Raw genomic sequence first — 15,077 nt, 5'->3', positions numbered from 1 at the left:
TAGGTATAACAACCAACTTGAGTGTCTGCGTCTAGAGATATTTGTTGTATGCTCTGAAGCACAAAGGAGGTATTCATGTCATTTACTTGATGGAGTTGTTTGCTAGCACTAAGAACCCATGATAGGCGTGATGCCTGGAGTTAGAAATGGGCAAGAGGTTCCACAAGGGCTTAGGTGAGGAGATGAAGCTATGGTCTCACTATTCTTTCTTGGAGGGGTGGGGGAATACCAAATTTCTTTATTTGAAGGAATGGCGCATGTGGATGTTTTGATGCAAAGTGTAGAAAAGGTAAAGATAGTCCCAACACGCATATACTGCCTTGCTTGCACCCTGGTTATGGGGAAGTTAGCGAAAGGCTTTCGCTCTTCTTATCTCTGTGTCCCGGGACGTGCTTGTTGGAGAGATACTTTGCCATTGAAAATCCGGGGGGCTCCTGTCTTGCTCATGTTGGTTACATAGTCACCCAGTTCTTTGATAAACTTCACCTACTCATTCAGGTTATGAGTCTCAATGAAGTCACATGAATAGGTGTCATTTTTGTCAGTGGCCAGTTTGTGCAGTTCCTGGAGTGACTGATTCACACTTTTTTCCAAGTGCAATGCACGCTGCATCACATTCAACCCACTTTCCTGGTTATCATGACCTGGTTTCTTGATGTCCTGAAGGAAGATCCGGCCCCCTCGCTGATTCTGCAGCTTCATCAGTTTCTCAGTGTGCTCACTCTCATGAGACTGGTGGAGAAGGTGGCAAAGTTCTTCAGAGCCCCATCGTCACAGCCAAAGTGGTAAGACACGGACAGGGAGACACAGGAGGCAGGGAGCTGCAGTTGATGGCAGCCTCCGAGTCCTGGTGGTGGCTGTGGCACACCTGCGAGGGGCACTGGGAGAAGGTGGCAGAGGGCTGGCTCTGAGTGGCCAGCTCATCGGGGGCCGGCCAACACTGGAAGCAGTGGTGGAACCGTGCTAACTCTCCATGAAGAACGTTTCTCACACATTCTTAAAAACAATTTAGGGGAAATGTATTTTGTTTCAAAAAAGAAGGGAAAGATAAAAGGGTCATAGACAAAGTAAGCAATAGCTTATAGTTGTACATCAGCCTTCCTACAAAGAAACCAGTCTGGGTATAACAAAAGTTGTTTTTGTTTCATTGCCCTGGGTGGAATTGGCACTTGCGAAGTTTTCTGCTTGATCTGAGGGTTTCAGGTAAGCTGTGCCTTGAAGCCATCAAACTCTTGAGGCTTTCTGGTTGGCCTCAACTTGTGGTCACTCATGGGAGTGGAAATCCATTATTCTGAGTTAGATTCATTGTTATTATGACAAATGAAACCATGGTTCAACTGTAGCTTTTGTTAAGAGGACTTGAAATGGCTCCTGCTAATAACAGCTGAAAGCATTTTAGTAGCTGGATCAGTTAATGTTTTCAGTAGACTCCCACCATCCTAAACTCGGTATCTTAACCAGTTCTATGGATGAGCAGTTTGGGCTGGGCTCAGCTGGGACACCTTTGCTTCGTTCCACATGATGTTGCCTGGCCTGACACATGCATTTACAATCAGTGGACAGTTGATGGCCTCACGCATATATCTGGTAGTTGCTGATGGGCAGGGCAATGGCGGTAACTGAACCATGTATCTCTCATGATCCAGCAGACTAGCTCAAGCCCGTTGAGGTTATGTTGATCTTAGGGTTTCCACAAGCAGTAGGAAAGGGCAAGCTCCAACATGAAGCAGTTTTCTGCGCTATCATATTGTTGATGCCTTGTTGGCCAAAGCGTCAGTATATTATGTCCAAACCCAGATTCAAAGATTAGACAAGGAGACTCCATCTTTTGCTGGGATGATCTGTAGAGTCACATGCAAGGGAGCATGCCAATAGGATGGGAAGACGTGTTGCTGTTTTTCCAGTTTAAAACACAGATTTCTAGCAGAGATGGTCACTGAGCTAGAAGTCTCATAAAGGTTTGGAAGATGACTTCTTTGGAACTGGTTTGTACAGGTTGGACATAAAACCCTATACTTGTACTACATTCGCTTCTGATTTCTGTTTAATAGATCTCTATGTGACAAAATATGGTTGTTGGTGATTTATTCCTAATCACATAGGGCGTTCTATAAATTATCTCCCAGGTAGAAAATCTGTATGAGCCCTGAGGAGGTGATCATGTGGCCATTAACTCTACTGGCAAAATGTTAGGCTAAGGTAGATTAAGGACATTTGATAGCTTAGAGCTGGAACCAATGAATTTTCTTGGTAAAGGGTCACATAGTAAATATTCTTGGTTTTCTGGGCCACAGTATAATCTCTGTCACATATTCCATATTCTTTGTTGGTTCTACGAATCTTAAGAAACATTTTTCAGCTTGTGCACAGTATGAAAATACACCATGGGCCAGATTTGCTAACTTCTGATTGGAACAATTACAGTTTCAGTATTCCCAGATATTCTTTTCTTCATTTCCTAAATAGAATCAAGTTTTATGTTAGGATAGAAACCCTACAGAGCTCCTGTATGGCTGTTACAGAGGAATGGATCCATAATCACTGCATAGAAAATTAAGAACTTCCCAGAGTCTGGAAGTGTTCTCCTTTTTGTGAAAGAATGGAGTCTCTCTGTCCTGATACCTTCAGACTATTACTAATACAAGTTTATAGCTTAAAGACCCGGGTAGCTGCCTAAAATCTGTAAATATTCAAAGGGTCTTGAAGAGTTCCTCTATTTTATTTTACCTTTTCAGATATCCTGGGTTATCGGTGAGTTATGTATGATCCTGCCACTTCCTGATCAAATCTTGAGGTTTTTTTTTTTTTTCCCCGCCATTGCTTATTTATTGTGAAACTTAATTTGATCCTTTGTTGATGCAAAACAATCATAGGTCTATTTAGCTGGCATCCATTGGATGATCGTGGTACTCCTGGGCAGCTGTCAGGAAGACTGCCAGAACCCATTGCCCATGATGTTTTTCAGCAGGTTGGATTGATTGTTATGAGCCAATTATAGCGTGTCTAAATTAAGCCAATTTTCCTTCCAAGTTTGGTGGTGATAGATGTCAGTGTGTTGGAACTCTTTGTAGTTGGTGTGATAAAAGCTTCTTGGTTAGCATTGTGTTAACAATAGCATTGCTGTTGGTTTCTGAGGCAACATTTTGCCTATGAGCTTCTACTTTAGCTGATATTTCTTTTCCAGTGTTAAACAGCTTTTAACAAATCATGAATGTCTTTAAAATTTTTTGATCAGTGTACCTTAAGAAATGAAAAATCTTCTTTGTTTGCATAGCATCCCAACATTATGTAAACAGTTCCAGCTGTGTATCTACTGTAGGCGTGATGTTTACTGCTGCTGCTTTCCCCAGAGCACTTAGTGCACTCACTTGGGCAGATTGGACACTAGACAGTGGCGCGGCCCTGACAGCTGCATGTTCAGGGGTGGCACTGTGTCTGCGCAGGAGATGCCCTTGTCATTTTAAGATAAAAACCATCTCCAAATAGTGTGAAGTCAGGATTGACTAAGATATTCGCATGTGTTTTGTTTTCTCTTTTATTAAATTTATTTGTTTGTTTTACTTTTTACAATTTTAATTAGTTTTTAACAGTTTCAGTGTAGTTCATAGATAGAATTCTAAGAATATGATGATATTCCTTCTTCCCTCTTCTCCTTGCACCTTCCCTCCCTCTCCCTTTCTTTCCTCTTTTAGTCTTTGAGATAGCATGTTTTAAATTTACATTACATTAGAAAGGTTAATGCTTCATCAAATAAGAAGTATAACATGTAAAAAACAAAAAAAGACCCTAGTTTAGTGCAAATATAGGCGATGGATATAAACAAGGATTGAATAGAAAAATAACCATTTCACCCATATAGAGTAAATTTTAAAGTAATCATAGATCATCAAAACTATAGTAGTATACATTCTTAACCATTGGTTTGACAAAGGTATGAAACAAAGTTTTACACAACTATTTGTAACAATACTGATACACACAGGCATTTCTTTTTTGCTTTTTTTTATTTTTCTTTTTTTAATTTTAGCTTCCACATATAAGGGAGAACTTGCAATATCTGTCTTTTTGGGTCTGCCTTATTTCACTCAACATGATGTCCTTCTTTCGTATCTGTTTTGCTGCACGTGGTATATTTCATTCTTTTTTGTAGCTGAATAATATTCCATTGTGTATATATACCACATATTCTTTATACATTCATCTGATGAAGAACAACTTGGTTGATTCCAAATTTGGTTTATTGTGAACAGTGCCGCCATAAACATGGTGCATCTGTTCTGCTGCTGCTTTCCCAGGTACATTAGCAAGGAGCTGGATGGAAAGTGGAGCAGCTGGGACTCGAACTGGCATCCATATGGAATGCTGGCATCGCAGGCAGCGGCTTTACCCGCTATGCCGCAACACTGGCCCCCTATTTCTAGTTTTTAAAGAAATCTCCATAGTTTTCTGCAGTGGCTGCACTAATTTACGTTCCCACCAACAGTGTATAAGTGTTCCCCTTTGTTCACATCCTTGCCAGCATTTTTTTGGATTTTAGTCATTCTGACAAAGGTAAAATGAAACCTAACTGTGGTTTTGATTTGAGGTTTCCTGATGCTTATGATAAGCATTTGTTTTTTCTTTTTGACAGGCAGAGTGGACAGTGAGAGAGAGAGACAGAGAAAGGTCTTCCTTTTTGCTGCTGGTTCACCCTCCAATGGCCGCTGCGGCCGGCGCATCTCGCTGATCCGAAGCCAGGAGCCAGGTGCCTCTCCTGGTCTCCCATGCGGGTGCAGGGCCCAAGCACTTGGGCCATCCTCCACTGCCTTCCCGGGCCATAGCAGAGAGCTGTCCTGGAAGAGGGGCAACCAGGATAGAATCCGGCGCCCCAACTGGGACTAGAACCCGGTGTGCCAGTGCCGCAAGGCGGAGGATTAGCCTGTTAAGCCACGGCGCCGGCCATGATAAGCATTTTTTCATGTGTTTGTTGGCCATTTGTGTTTCTTCTTTTGAGAACTTTCTATTGAAGTCTTTTGCTCATTTCTCAACTTGATTGGTTGTTTTTTGCTACTGAGTTTTTAAAGCTGCTGATGTATTTAGGGTATTAATCCTTTGTCCGATAGGTTGTTTGCAAATATTTTTCCTATTCTATTGGATGTCTCTTCACTCTATTCAGCATTTCCTATGCTGTGCAAAAGCTACTGAGTTTGATATAGTCCCATTTGTTTAACTTTGCTTTTGTTGCCTATGCTTTGCGGGTCTTGTCCAAGGAGCCATCCCCTACACCAAAGTCTTGGAGTGTTTCCCCTGCATTTTCTTCCAGTGACTTCATAATCTCAGGTCTTAAATTTAGGTCTTTATTCTATCTTGAGTTCATTTTTGTATTTCGTGGGAAAAAAAATTTTTTTTTTTTCGGTTCTCAAGAAACTTTTACTTGTGGGGGCAGAAGGAAAGAGTGAGGGGGAGAGAAGAAAAGAGAAGGAGCAGCAGCCCCAAGCCCAATTCCCAATGTCTCTTTATACCCCAAGTCCGTGGAGCATCCACTCCACAGCCAATAGCGGCTCTCTTCCCATGCAGTTCACACTGGTATCGTCCAATCAGATGAAAGGATGCGTATAGTCTCAGGTCGAAAGTTCATCTGTTTCACCTGGTTCTTCTTGTTGTTTATGCAGAGTCCGTCCTGCCTCAACTTCATCTGTTTCACCGGGTTCCTCCTAGTTGTTTATGCAGTCCGTTCTGTTTCATCTGTTTCACCTGGCTGTTTTCGTGGGCCTTGTGGTCGACCGATTGCTGCAAGCTATGCAGATGAGGAGGTTCTCACAGGTGGCCAGCCTGGGGTTCCCCACAGCTCCCCTATTTTTGTTATTTATGGCGCGGAGTTGTGCCTGTCTTAGGTTCCCAGCGACGCGCCACCTGCTTACCCGCTCTAATTTTGTTGTTCTACATATGCGAATCCAGTTTTGCCAGCTCCATTTGTTGAAGACTATCCATACTCCACTGTATGGTCTGAGCACTTTTTCAAAAATTCGTTGCCTGTATGTATGTGGATTAATCTCTGGGCCTTCTGTTCTGTGCCACCATTCTGTGCATCAAGTTTTTTTCTAGAATGTGCTGTGTGATTACGACAGCTTCGTAGTATGCTGTTGGTATTGTGATGCCTCCAGCTTGATTTTTGTTGCTCAGGATTGCTTTAGCTCTCTGGGTCTTTTGCAATTCCATATGAATTTTGGAATTGATTTTTCTATTTCTGTAAAGAATGTCAGTGGTCTTTTGACAGGGCTTATACTGAATCTATAGATTGCTTTAGACAGTATAGACATTTTAATGATGTTGATTCTTCCAATCCATGAGCAAGGAAGATCTTCCCATTGTTTTGTGTCCTTGATGATTTCTTTCATCAGTGTTTTGTGAACGTCATTGTAGAGATTTTTTTTTTTTGGCTAAGTTGATTCCTAAATATTTCATTTGTGTGTGTGTGTGTGTGTGGTTATTGTGAATGGAATTTCTTTTTTGGATTTCTCTTTCAGTGAGTTCATCATTATTGTATAAAAAAGTTACTTTTTTGTGTGTGTTTCTTTTGTAACCTGCAACTTGACTGAATTGGCTCAGTTCTAACAGCTTTTTAGAGGAGTGTTTAGGTTTTTCCATGTACAACATTGTGTCATTTGCAAACATGGATAATCTGCCTTTCTCTTTTCGATTTTGATGCCCTTTATTTCTTTCTCCTCCCTAACTGCTCTTGCTAAAACTTCCAGTGGTGCTATATTCAATAAGAGGGACAAAAGTGGACCTGCTTGTCTTGTTCCTGATCTGAGGGGAAAAGAGTTCAGCTTTTCCCCAGTCAGTGTGACATTGGCTGTTGGTTTGTCATATATATAGACTTACAATATTGAGGTATATTCCTTCTATATCTAATTTTTGGAGTTGTTTTTATCATGAAGAGGTATTGAATCTTATCAAATGCTTTTTATAATGTTTATTGATTTGCAAATATTGAAGCATCCTTGCGTTTCTGGGATAAATACCACTTGATCATCCTTGTGGGACTTAGACTGGGTTTGCTAGTATTTTGTGGAGGATTTTGCATCTATGTTCACTGAGGATGTAGGTCTATAGCCTTGTTTTTGTGTCAAGTCTTTTTCAGTTTTGTTATCAAAGTGGTGCTGGCCTCATAAAAAAAAATTTGGTAGAATTCCATCCTTTTCAATATTTCAGAATAGTTTGAGAGTATTGGAGTTACTTCCTCTTTGAATGTTTTGTGGAATTCAGTAGTGAAGCCATCAGTTCCTGAACTTTTCCTTGATGGAAGACTTTTGATTACTGCTTCAATCTCATTGCTTGTTATGGGTCTATTTAGATTGTCTATATCTTCTTGTTTTAATCTTGTTAGGTTATGTGTGTCTAGGAATTTATCCATTTCCTCGAACTTTCCTAGTTTATTTCTATTTAATCTTCATCATAGTTTCTTATGATCCTTTGTATTTCAGTGGTATCAGTTATAATGTCTCCATTTTCACCTTAACTTTTATTTATTTGAGTTTTTTCTCTTTTTTTCTTTGTTAGACTGGGTAGAGGTTTATCTGTTTGAAAAACACAACTTTTTGATATAATTTTTTATAGTTTTAACTTCATTTATCTTTGTGTTGATCTTTGTTATTTCTCATCTCCTGCTGTTTTGGGATTTGGTTTGTTATTTTTTCTCTAAGTCTTCAAGATGGATCATTAGTTCTTTGAGAAAATTTTCTCTTGTTTCTTTTATTTTTAAATTTTTAAAAATTTTTTAAAGATTTATTTATTTCTTTGAAAGAGTTACACAGAGAGAAGAGAGGCAGAGAGAGAGAGAGGTCTTCCATCCGATGGTTGACTCCCCAATTGGCTGCAATGGCCAGAGCTTCACCGATCTGAAGCCAGGAGCCAGGAGCTTCTTCCGGGTCTCCCATGTGGATGCAGGGGCCCAAGAACTTGGGCCATCTTCTACTGCTTTCTCAGGCCAGAGCAGAGAGCTGGATTGGAAGAGGAGCAGCCGGGACTTGAACTGGCGCCCTTATGGGATGCCGGTGCTTCAGGCCAAGGCATTAACCCACTGCGCCACAGCACCGGGCCCCTCTTGTTTCTCTTAAATATAAGCACTTAATAAATTTCCCTCTTAATACTGCTTTTGCTGTACCCCACAGGTTTTGATATGTTGTGTTTTCATTTTCTTTTTTTTTTTTTTTAAACTTTTATTTAATGAATATAAATTTCCAGTGTACAGCTTATGGATTACAGTGGCTTTCCCCTCCCATAACTTCCCTCCCACCCGCAACCCTCCCCTCTCCCGCTCCCTCTCCCCTTCCATTTGCATCAAGATTCATTTTCAATTCTCTTTATATACAGAAGATCAATTTAGTATAAAGGTTTCAACAGTTTGCACCCACATAGACACACAAAGTGAAACATACTGTTTGAGTACTAGTTATAGCATCAAATCAAAATGTACAGCACATTAAGGACAGAGATCCCACATGAGGAGCAAGTGCACAGTGGCTCCTGTTGTTGACCCAACAAATTGACACTCTAGTTTATGGCACCAGTAACCACCCTAGGCTGTCGTCATGAGTTGCCAAGGCTATGGAAGCCTTCCAAGTTTGCCGACTCTGATCATATTTAGACAAGGTCATAAAAGACAGAGTGAGAATAGTAACCAATGATCCTAAGAGTGGCATTAACCAGGTTTGAACAATTATACAGCATTAAGTGGGGAAGAGGACCATCAGTACACACATGTTGGGAGTAGAGCCATTGGTGGTAGAGTAGAGGTTATGATTACAAAGGAATGAGGCCCAAGTACGCGAGACAGGGTCTAGAACAAAGGACAGAGTCATTCTTAGAGGAGCTAAGAAAGGTGCTGTCTAAGCTACAATTAAGTTTTCTGATTGAGAGGCAAATAGAACCTGATAGAAGGGGCTTGATAATAATCTGGTGGGCTTTAGGCCTTGTAAGTTAAGAGGCCCAGACCTATCTATCTCTTCACATGGGGTATATCCTAAGGGAGGTGTGAACCTCCTAGGGGAAGGCACTCTGTTGACTTTCATTACTTGGCTGGCCTGGGAGGAGAGCTGGCCAGGTAAAGGCAGGTGGCAACTCTAACAAGAAATTTACAGTTCTGCCTGCAATGTTGCTGACCCTACTTGACCTCACCCTCAGCTGCAGTGGTCACTTTGGAAGTTGGGCTGAGTGAAGGGCTTTTCAGCTTAGAGCCAATAAGATCTGTGGCTCTGACCTGGGCATCCTTCGACTCCAGGGCAGGTCCATTTCCAGTGATCCAACTCTTGGCAGAGCTGCCAGGGCTCTTCACAAGTTGACTTCTGCTGAAGCCCAGGCTTACCTCATTGAAAGCCACTGCAGTGGACTGGCCTGTTGGGTCTCCTTGAGGGCAGATCACTGTATAGATCAGCCATTAATAGGCCTGCCACCCATTGCTTCTGATGCCTAGCTTTCTTTTCCTCCTGGTTTGTGTTAAAGCAGACCAGAGGATGCAAGTCAAGGGAGTGCCCGTGTCCCATCTCTAATCTTCGGTGGCCTGAACTACAAGTCTATAGTCACAGGCATGTTCTGTAGTAGTTTTTCTAAGGTAGACAATGCCCATGAGGAAAATTATATTCTCACTTTAAAACTTTCTTTCCCTTTGGTCTGAAAGGGAGGTTTTTTCTACTTACTGTATACTTTGCTGATGGCGAAGTGAATCTAGCTATGAGATTATTATTTAAGTTCTTATTTTGGCTATGCTATTACAGAAAAATGTTAGCCATCTCTTTTATAAGGTCTAAAGATTAAATTGTGCGTCCTACAGATTCCTTCATAATAGATTTAGTTTCCTATCTTGAAGAGAATAGAGAAATGAAAGAACAAGTTGGGCTTAGAATAGAGAAATGAGGGAGCAAGTCCTAGATCGCTTGCTGACAATAGCAATATCACATGAATACTTAGCAAACAGTTTCAACCATTAGATAACAACTTAAGAAAACATTTACCAGAAGGTCCAATGCCTTCTATAAATTTTAAGAATCATGTATTTGAAAATACCTCTTAAATATCTAACATGGTGTAGTTTGTTTAACCAGCAAACTTAAGCACAACCATATAAAATGTTTTTAGTTTCTTTCTACCTACAAGTTTAAAACATATGATACACAGATTCAGGTCACTCAAATTAAAATGTATCTTTGATTGATTTTAGCAGCTTAAATTTATGGACAATCTTATCTATAAGCCATTTAAAATAAGACTCTTAATAAAATTTCCCCATGTGGACATACAATATGTACACACATTTAACATAGCATAATAGACCAATATAGCGTTTTTAATAATAGCTTTTAAAATCTTTAACTCTTTTTGTAGATTGCCAATTGATTTGAATTGCTTTTTTAGTAACCTCAGTTAACCATACTTTCTCTCAGTTGGTACTGTTAATACATTATTGGCTTCATCTGTTTACAGAGCCATCCCAAAGTACTGAATACAATGGAAGTGGCTGGAAAAAGTCCATAGGAACCCATAGGAGGACAGCTACACACAGAACCAACAATGCTTTAGTTTTATGAGCAGCAAATCATATATAACTGTGGATGACAAAAGACTTTAAGTCGCCATGTTTAAAATTATAAACTCATAGACCAAATTTGATCTTGTTACAAGGTGATTATTCAAATCTTTGAAGATAAGCACATATTTACATAACCCATAGATCTTAATAAAAATTCAGCTGTTTTTGAACAATTAGAATTTAACAGACATCAAGAGAACACAATAGATTACTTTAACACATTGCTTTAACAGAGCATTAGAGTTTAATTCTATGTCAAAGATAAATTGAGCTTCCTGTGATCTTTTGCTGTGAGGTTTCCTTCCTTTACCTTCTTTCATATTGGTGACCATGTTTCTGTGTTTCTGTGTGTAACACATCTTTAAGCATCTTTTGCAGGGCAGGATGAGTGGCAACAAATTCTTTCAGTTTCTGTTTGCTATGAAAAGTCTTAATTTCACCTTCATTCACAAATGAGAGCTTTGCAGGATATAGTATTCTGGGCTGGCAGTTGTTCTCTCTTAGTACCTGGGCTATGTCTCGCCATTCCCTTCTAGCTTGTAGGGTTTCTGATGAGAAGTCTGCTGTGAGTCTAATCTGACGTTTCTCTCTTGCATCTTTTAGGATCTTTTCTTTGTGTTTCACTGTGGTGAGTTTGATTACAACATGTCGTGGTGAGGATCTCTTTTGGTCAAGCCTCGTTCCCTCTAGCCTCCTCTTTCCGCTTGCCCGCTGGTGTCTCGGGCTATGGAGGTTCGGCTCACCTCGCGTTCCAGCGCTGGTGCGTTGAGTCTGCCGCTGCTGTCCCGAACTTGGGCTCCCACGCTCTCCACGCAGGTCCACTGTGAATCACTAGTTCCGGAAGAGTTTCCTCTGCTGTTTCTTCCCCTACTCTTCCTTGACCCTGCAGTATCTCCACTTATATTAACGTGTGTCTTGACGAACTATCAATGTGCTTCCTTCCTATTCCGCCATCTTGCCGCTCTCTGTGTTTTCATTTTCATTTTTTATTTCCTTTTTAATTTCTTCAGTAACCTCTTGATCATTCAGTAACATGTTGTTCAATTTTCAAGTATTCATAAGTGTTCTATTATCCTTCTTGTTGATTCCTAGTTGTATTCCTTTATGATCTGAGAAGATACATGATATGATTTCAGTCTTTTTAAATTTACTGAGACTTGGGGCTGGTGTTGTGGCACAGTGGGTTAATGCCCTGGCCTGAAGCGCCAGCATCCCATATGGGCACCTGTTCTAGTTCTGGCTGCTCCACTTCTGATCCAACTCTCTGCTGTGGCCTGGGAAAGCCGTAGAAGATGGCCCAAGTCCTTGAGCCCCTGCACCAGCGTGGGAGACCTGAAAGAAGCTCCTTGCTCCTGGCTTCGGATCGGCGCAGTTCCGGCCGTTGTGGCCAATTGGGGAGTGAACCATCGGATGGAAGACCTCTCTCTCTTTTCCTCTCCTCTCTCTGTGTAACTCTGACTTTTGAATAAATAAATAAATCTTTAAAAAAATTTACTGAGACTTGATTTGTGACCTAATATATGTTCTATTCTAGAAAATGTTCTTTATGCAGGTAAGAAGTATGTGTGTTCTGTAGCTGTACGGTGGAATGTTCTATGATGTCTGTTAGGGCCATTTGCTCAAATGTATGTTTTAACTTTGATGTATCTTTTTTGGCTTTCTGTTTGGATGATCTGTCCTTTGATAAGAGTGGGGTGTTGAAATCACTCACTATTTCATATTGGAGTCTATCCCTTTAGGTCTAATAGTATTTGCTGTATATAACTGGGTGGTCTTGTGTTGGGAGTATATAGGTTTAGGATTATTATGTCTTCTTGTTGAATCAAACCTTTTATCCAAATATAATGTCCTTTATCACTTTTTGTAGCTTTTGATTTAGGGGCTGTTTTATCTGATGTCAGGATAGCTACTCCTGTTTGTTTTCAGTTTCCATTTGCCTGATACATCTTTTTCCAACCCTTTACTTTCAGTCTATTTGTATCTTTGTGAAGTGAGTTTATTGTAGACAGTGTAGTGGGATCTTGATTTTTATTCATTCAGCCAACCTAAGTCTTTTGGCTGGAGAATTTAACCCATGTGCATTAAGGGTTGGTATTGATAAGAACTAACACCTCATTTTGTTGATTGAATGCTGATTACACCTGCCACGTTAGTGAATTTGGTGCTGTCATGTATTTTTATGTTTAATTTTTTTTTTTTTTTGACAGGCAGAGTGGATAGTGAGAGAGAGACAGAGAGAAAGGTCTTCCTTTTTGCCGTTGCTTCACCCTCCAATGGCCGCTGCAGACGGCACATCGCGCTGATCCGAAGCCAGGAGCCAGGTGCTTCTCCTGGTCTCCCATGCGGGTGCAGGGCCCAACCACTTGGGCCATCCTCCACTGCCTTCCCAGGCCACAGCAGAGAGCTGGCCTGGAAGAGGGGCAACCGGGATAGAATCCAGTGCCCCAACTGGGAACTAGAACCTGGTGTGCCGGTGCCGCAAGGCGGAGGATTAGCCTGTTAAGCCACGGCGCCGGCCTATGTTTAATTTTTTTAAATAAAGATTTATTTACTTCTATGAAAGGTAGAGTTGCAGAGGCGTGGGGGAGGGGCCGTCCATCTGCTGGTTCACTCCCCAAATGGCCTGGGTGGATTTCGATTTGCTCTCCCGCTGTGCCCCGCCCGGCCCCAGGAATGTACCATCTTCCACTGCTTTCCCAGGCCATAGCAGAGAGCCAGATCAGAAGTAGAGCAGCCGGGACTCGAACCGGCACCCACATAGGATGCCGGCCCCTTCATGTTTATTTCTAATACAGGATGAATGCCATTCAGAATTTCTTGTAAGGCTGGTCTGGTGGTGGTGAATTTTCTCAGTTTTTGCTTCTCTAGAAAATACTTTATTTCTCCTCCACTTTTAGAGGATAGTTTTGTTGGATATAATATTCTTGGTTGGAATTTTTTAAGACCTTGAATATATCATCCCACCATCTTCTGGGCTGTAGGGTCTCCACTGAGCAGTCTGATGTTGATCTAACTGGTTTTCCTGTATACGTAAATTTTCTCTTACTGGCTTTAGGATTCTCTCCTGTCCATAACTTTTGACAATTTACTACAATGTGCCTTGGAGAAGATCTAATTTAGTTGAGACTGCATGGGGTTCTTTGATATTTTTGTCTGGATATCCATGTCTCTTTCAAGACCTGGGAAATTTTCAACCATTATTTCATTTAGCAAGTTCTCAATACTTTTTTCCTTTTCTTCTTCTTCAGGAATACCTGTAATATGACTATTTAGTTGTTTAATGGTATCCCATATTTTACATAGGCATTCTTCATTCTTTTTAATTATTTTCTATTTATTTTGTATGATTGGGTTGTTTCAAAATTCTTGTCCTTAAGATCAGAAATTCCTTTCTCCAGTTGGTCTATTCTGCTGTTTAAAGTTCTCAATCATATTTCTTATTTCACTGATTGAAGATTTCATCTCAAAATTTCTATTTAGTTCTTCTTCTTTTTTAAAGATTTATTTTTTATTTACTTGAAAGGCAGAGTTAGAGAGAGAGGGAGGGAGGGAGGGAGAGAGAGAAAGAGAGAGAGAGAGAGAGAGAATCTTCCATCCACTGATTCACTCCCTAAATGGCTACAACAGCTAGGGCTAAGCCAGGCTGAAGCCAGGAGCCAAGAGTTTTTTCTGGGTCTCTCACATGGGTGCAGCTGTCCAAGCATGTGGGCCATCTTACACTGCTTTCCCAATTGTATTAGGAAGCTGGATCAGAACTGGAACAGCTGGGTCTAGAACTGGCACCCATATGGGTCTTTTGCCTGGCATTGCAGGCAGAAGCTTAACCTGGCTATGCCACAACACAAGCACAAGCCCCCTGTTTGGTTCTTCTTGATGAGTTCAATCTTCCTAGTAATATTTTCATTCATGGCACGCACTGATTTCCTTGTTTCTTTATCTGTGTTTTCCTGTATCTCATTGAGTTTCCTTACAAAGCTTATTTTTAATTTCATATCTGGCTTTTCATGGATTTTCTTCAGTTCAGGGCCTAATTCTGAAGGATTGCTGTGCTCTCTTGGTGGCATCGTGCTACCTTGCGTATTCATTTCTCCTTGTCCCTACATTGGTATCTGTGCATCTAGTGTAACTGTCTCCTCTTCTTTGTGGAGTAAATGTTATCGGAGAAGAGTTCATGGTTTAGCTGGAATGCAGGGTTTCACTCGTCCTGTCGTTTTGGCTTTGGTTCTAGGTGAGCCCAGGAGTGCAGTCCCTGATTTCTTTTGTCTTAATCAATGTCAGCTGCATCTATAAGTGACACAATGGACTACTCTGCTGTAGTTCACAGGGATGGAAGTGTGGCTTTGAGATGAATATGGGTTTCCTAGGATGTGTATCTTTGGTCCAGAGAAGAGTTCAATGTCAGTGTTGCTGGAGATTTGATAGCCAGGGTCTTGTTCTCCGTGCTGAGCGAGAAAGTTGCTGTTCCCTGGTCACGCTGGCAAACCTGAGTGGTGCCGGGGCTTGTGGCACT

The 15,077-nt window shown here is 41.0% G+C and overlaps 1 pseudogene; it reads right to left on the bottom strand.

The window, feature by feature from the left end:
- Positions 1-335: 335 nt before the first annotated feature.
- LOC133770435 (ferritin heavy chain-like) lies at positions 336-14,631 on the bottom strand (annotated as a pseudogene).
- Between the last annotated feature and the right edge of the window lie 446 nt (positions 14,632-15,077).

Source organism: Lepus europaeus, chromosome 11 (assembly GCF_033115175.1).
Source record: "Lepus europaeus isolate LE1 chromosome 11, mLepTim1.pri, whole genome shotgun sequence".
NCBI lineage: Eukaryota > Metazoa > Chordata > Mammalia > Lagomorpha > Leporidae > Lepus > Lepus europaeus.
Note: the sequence above shows the minus strand (reverse complement) of the source record. Positions and strands in the feature narration are given on the sequence as shown.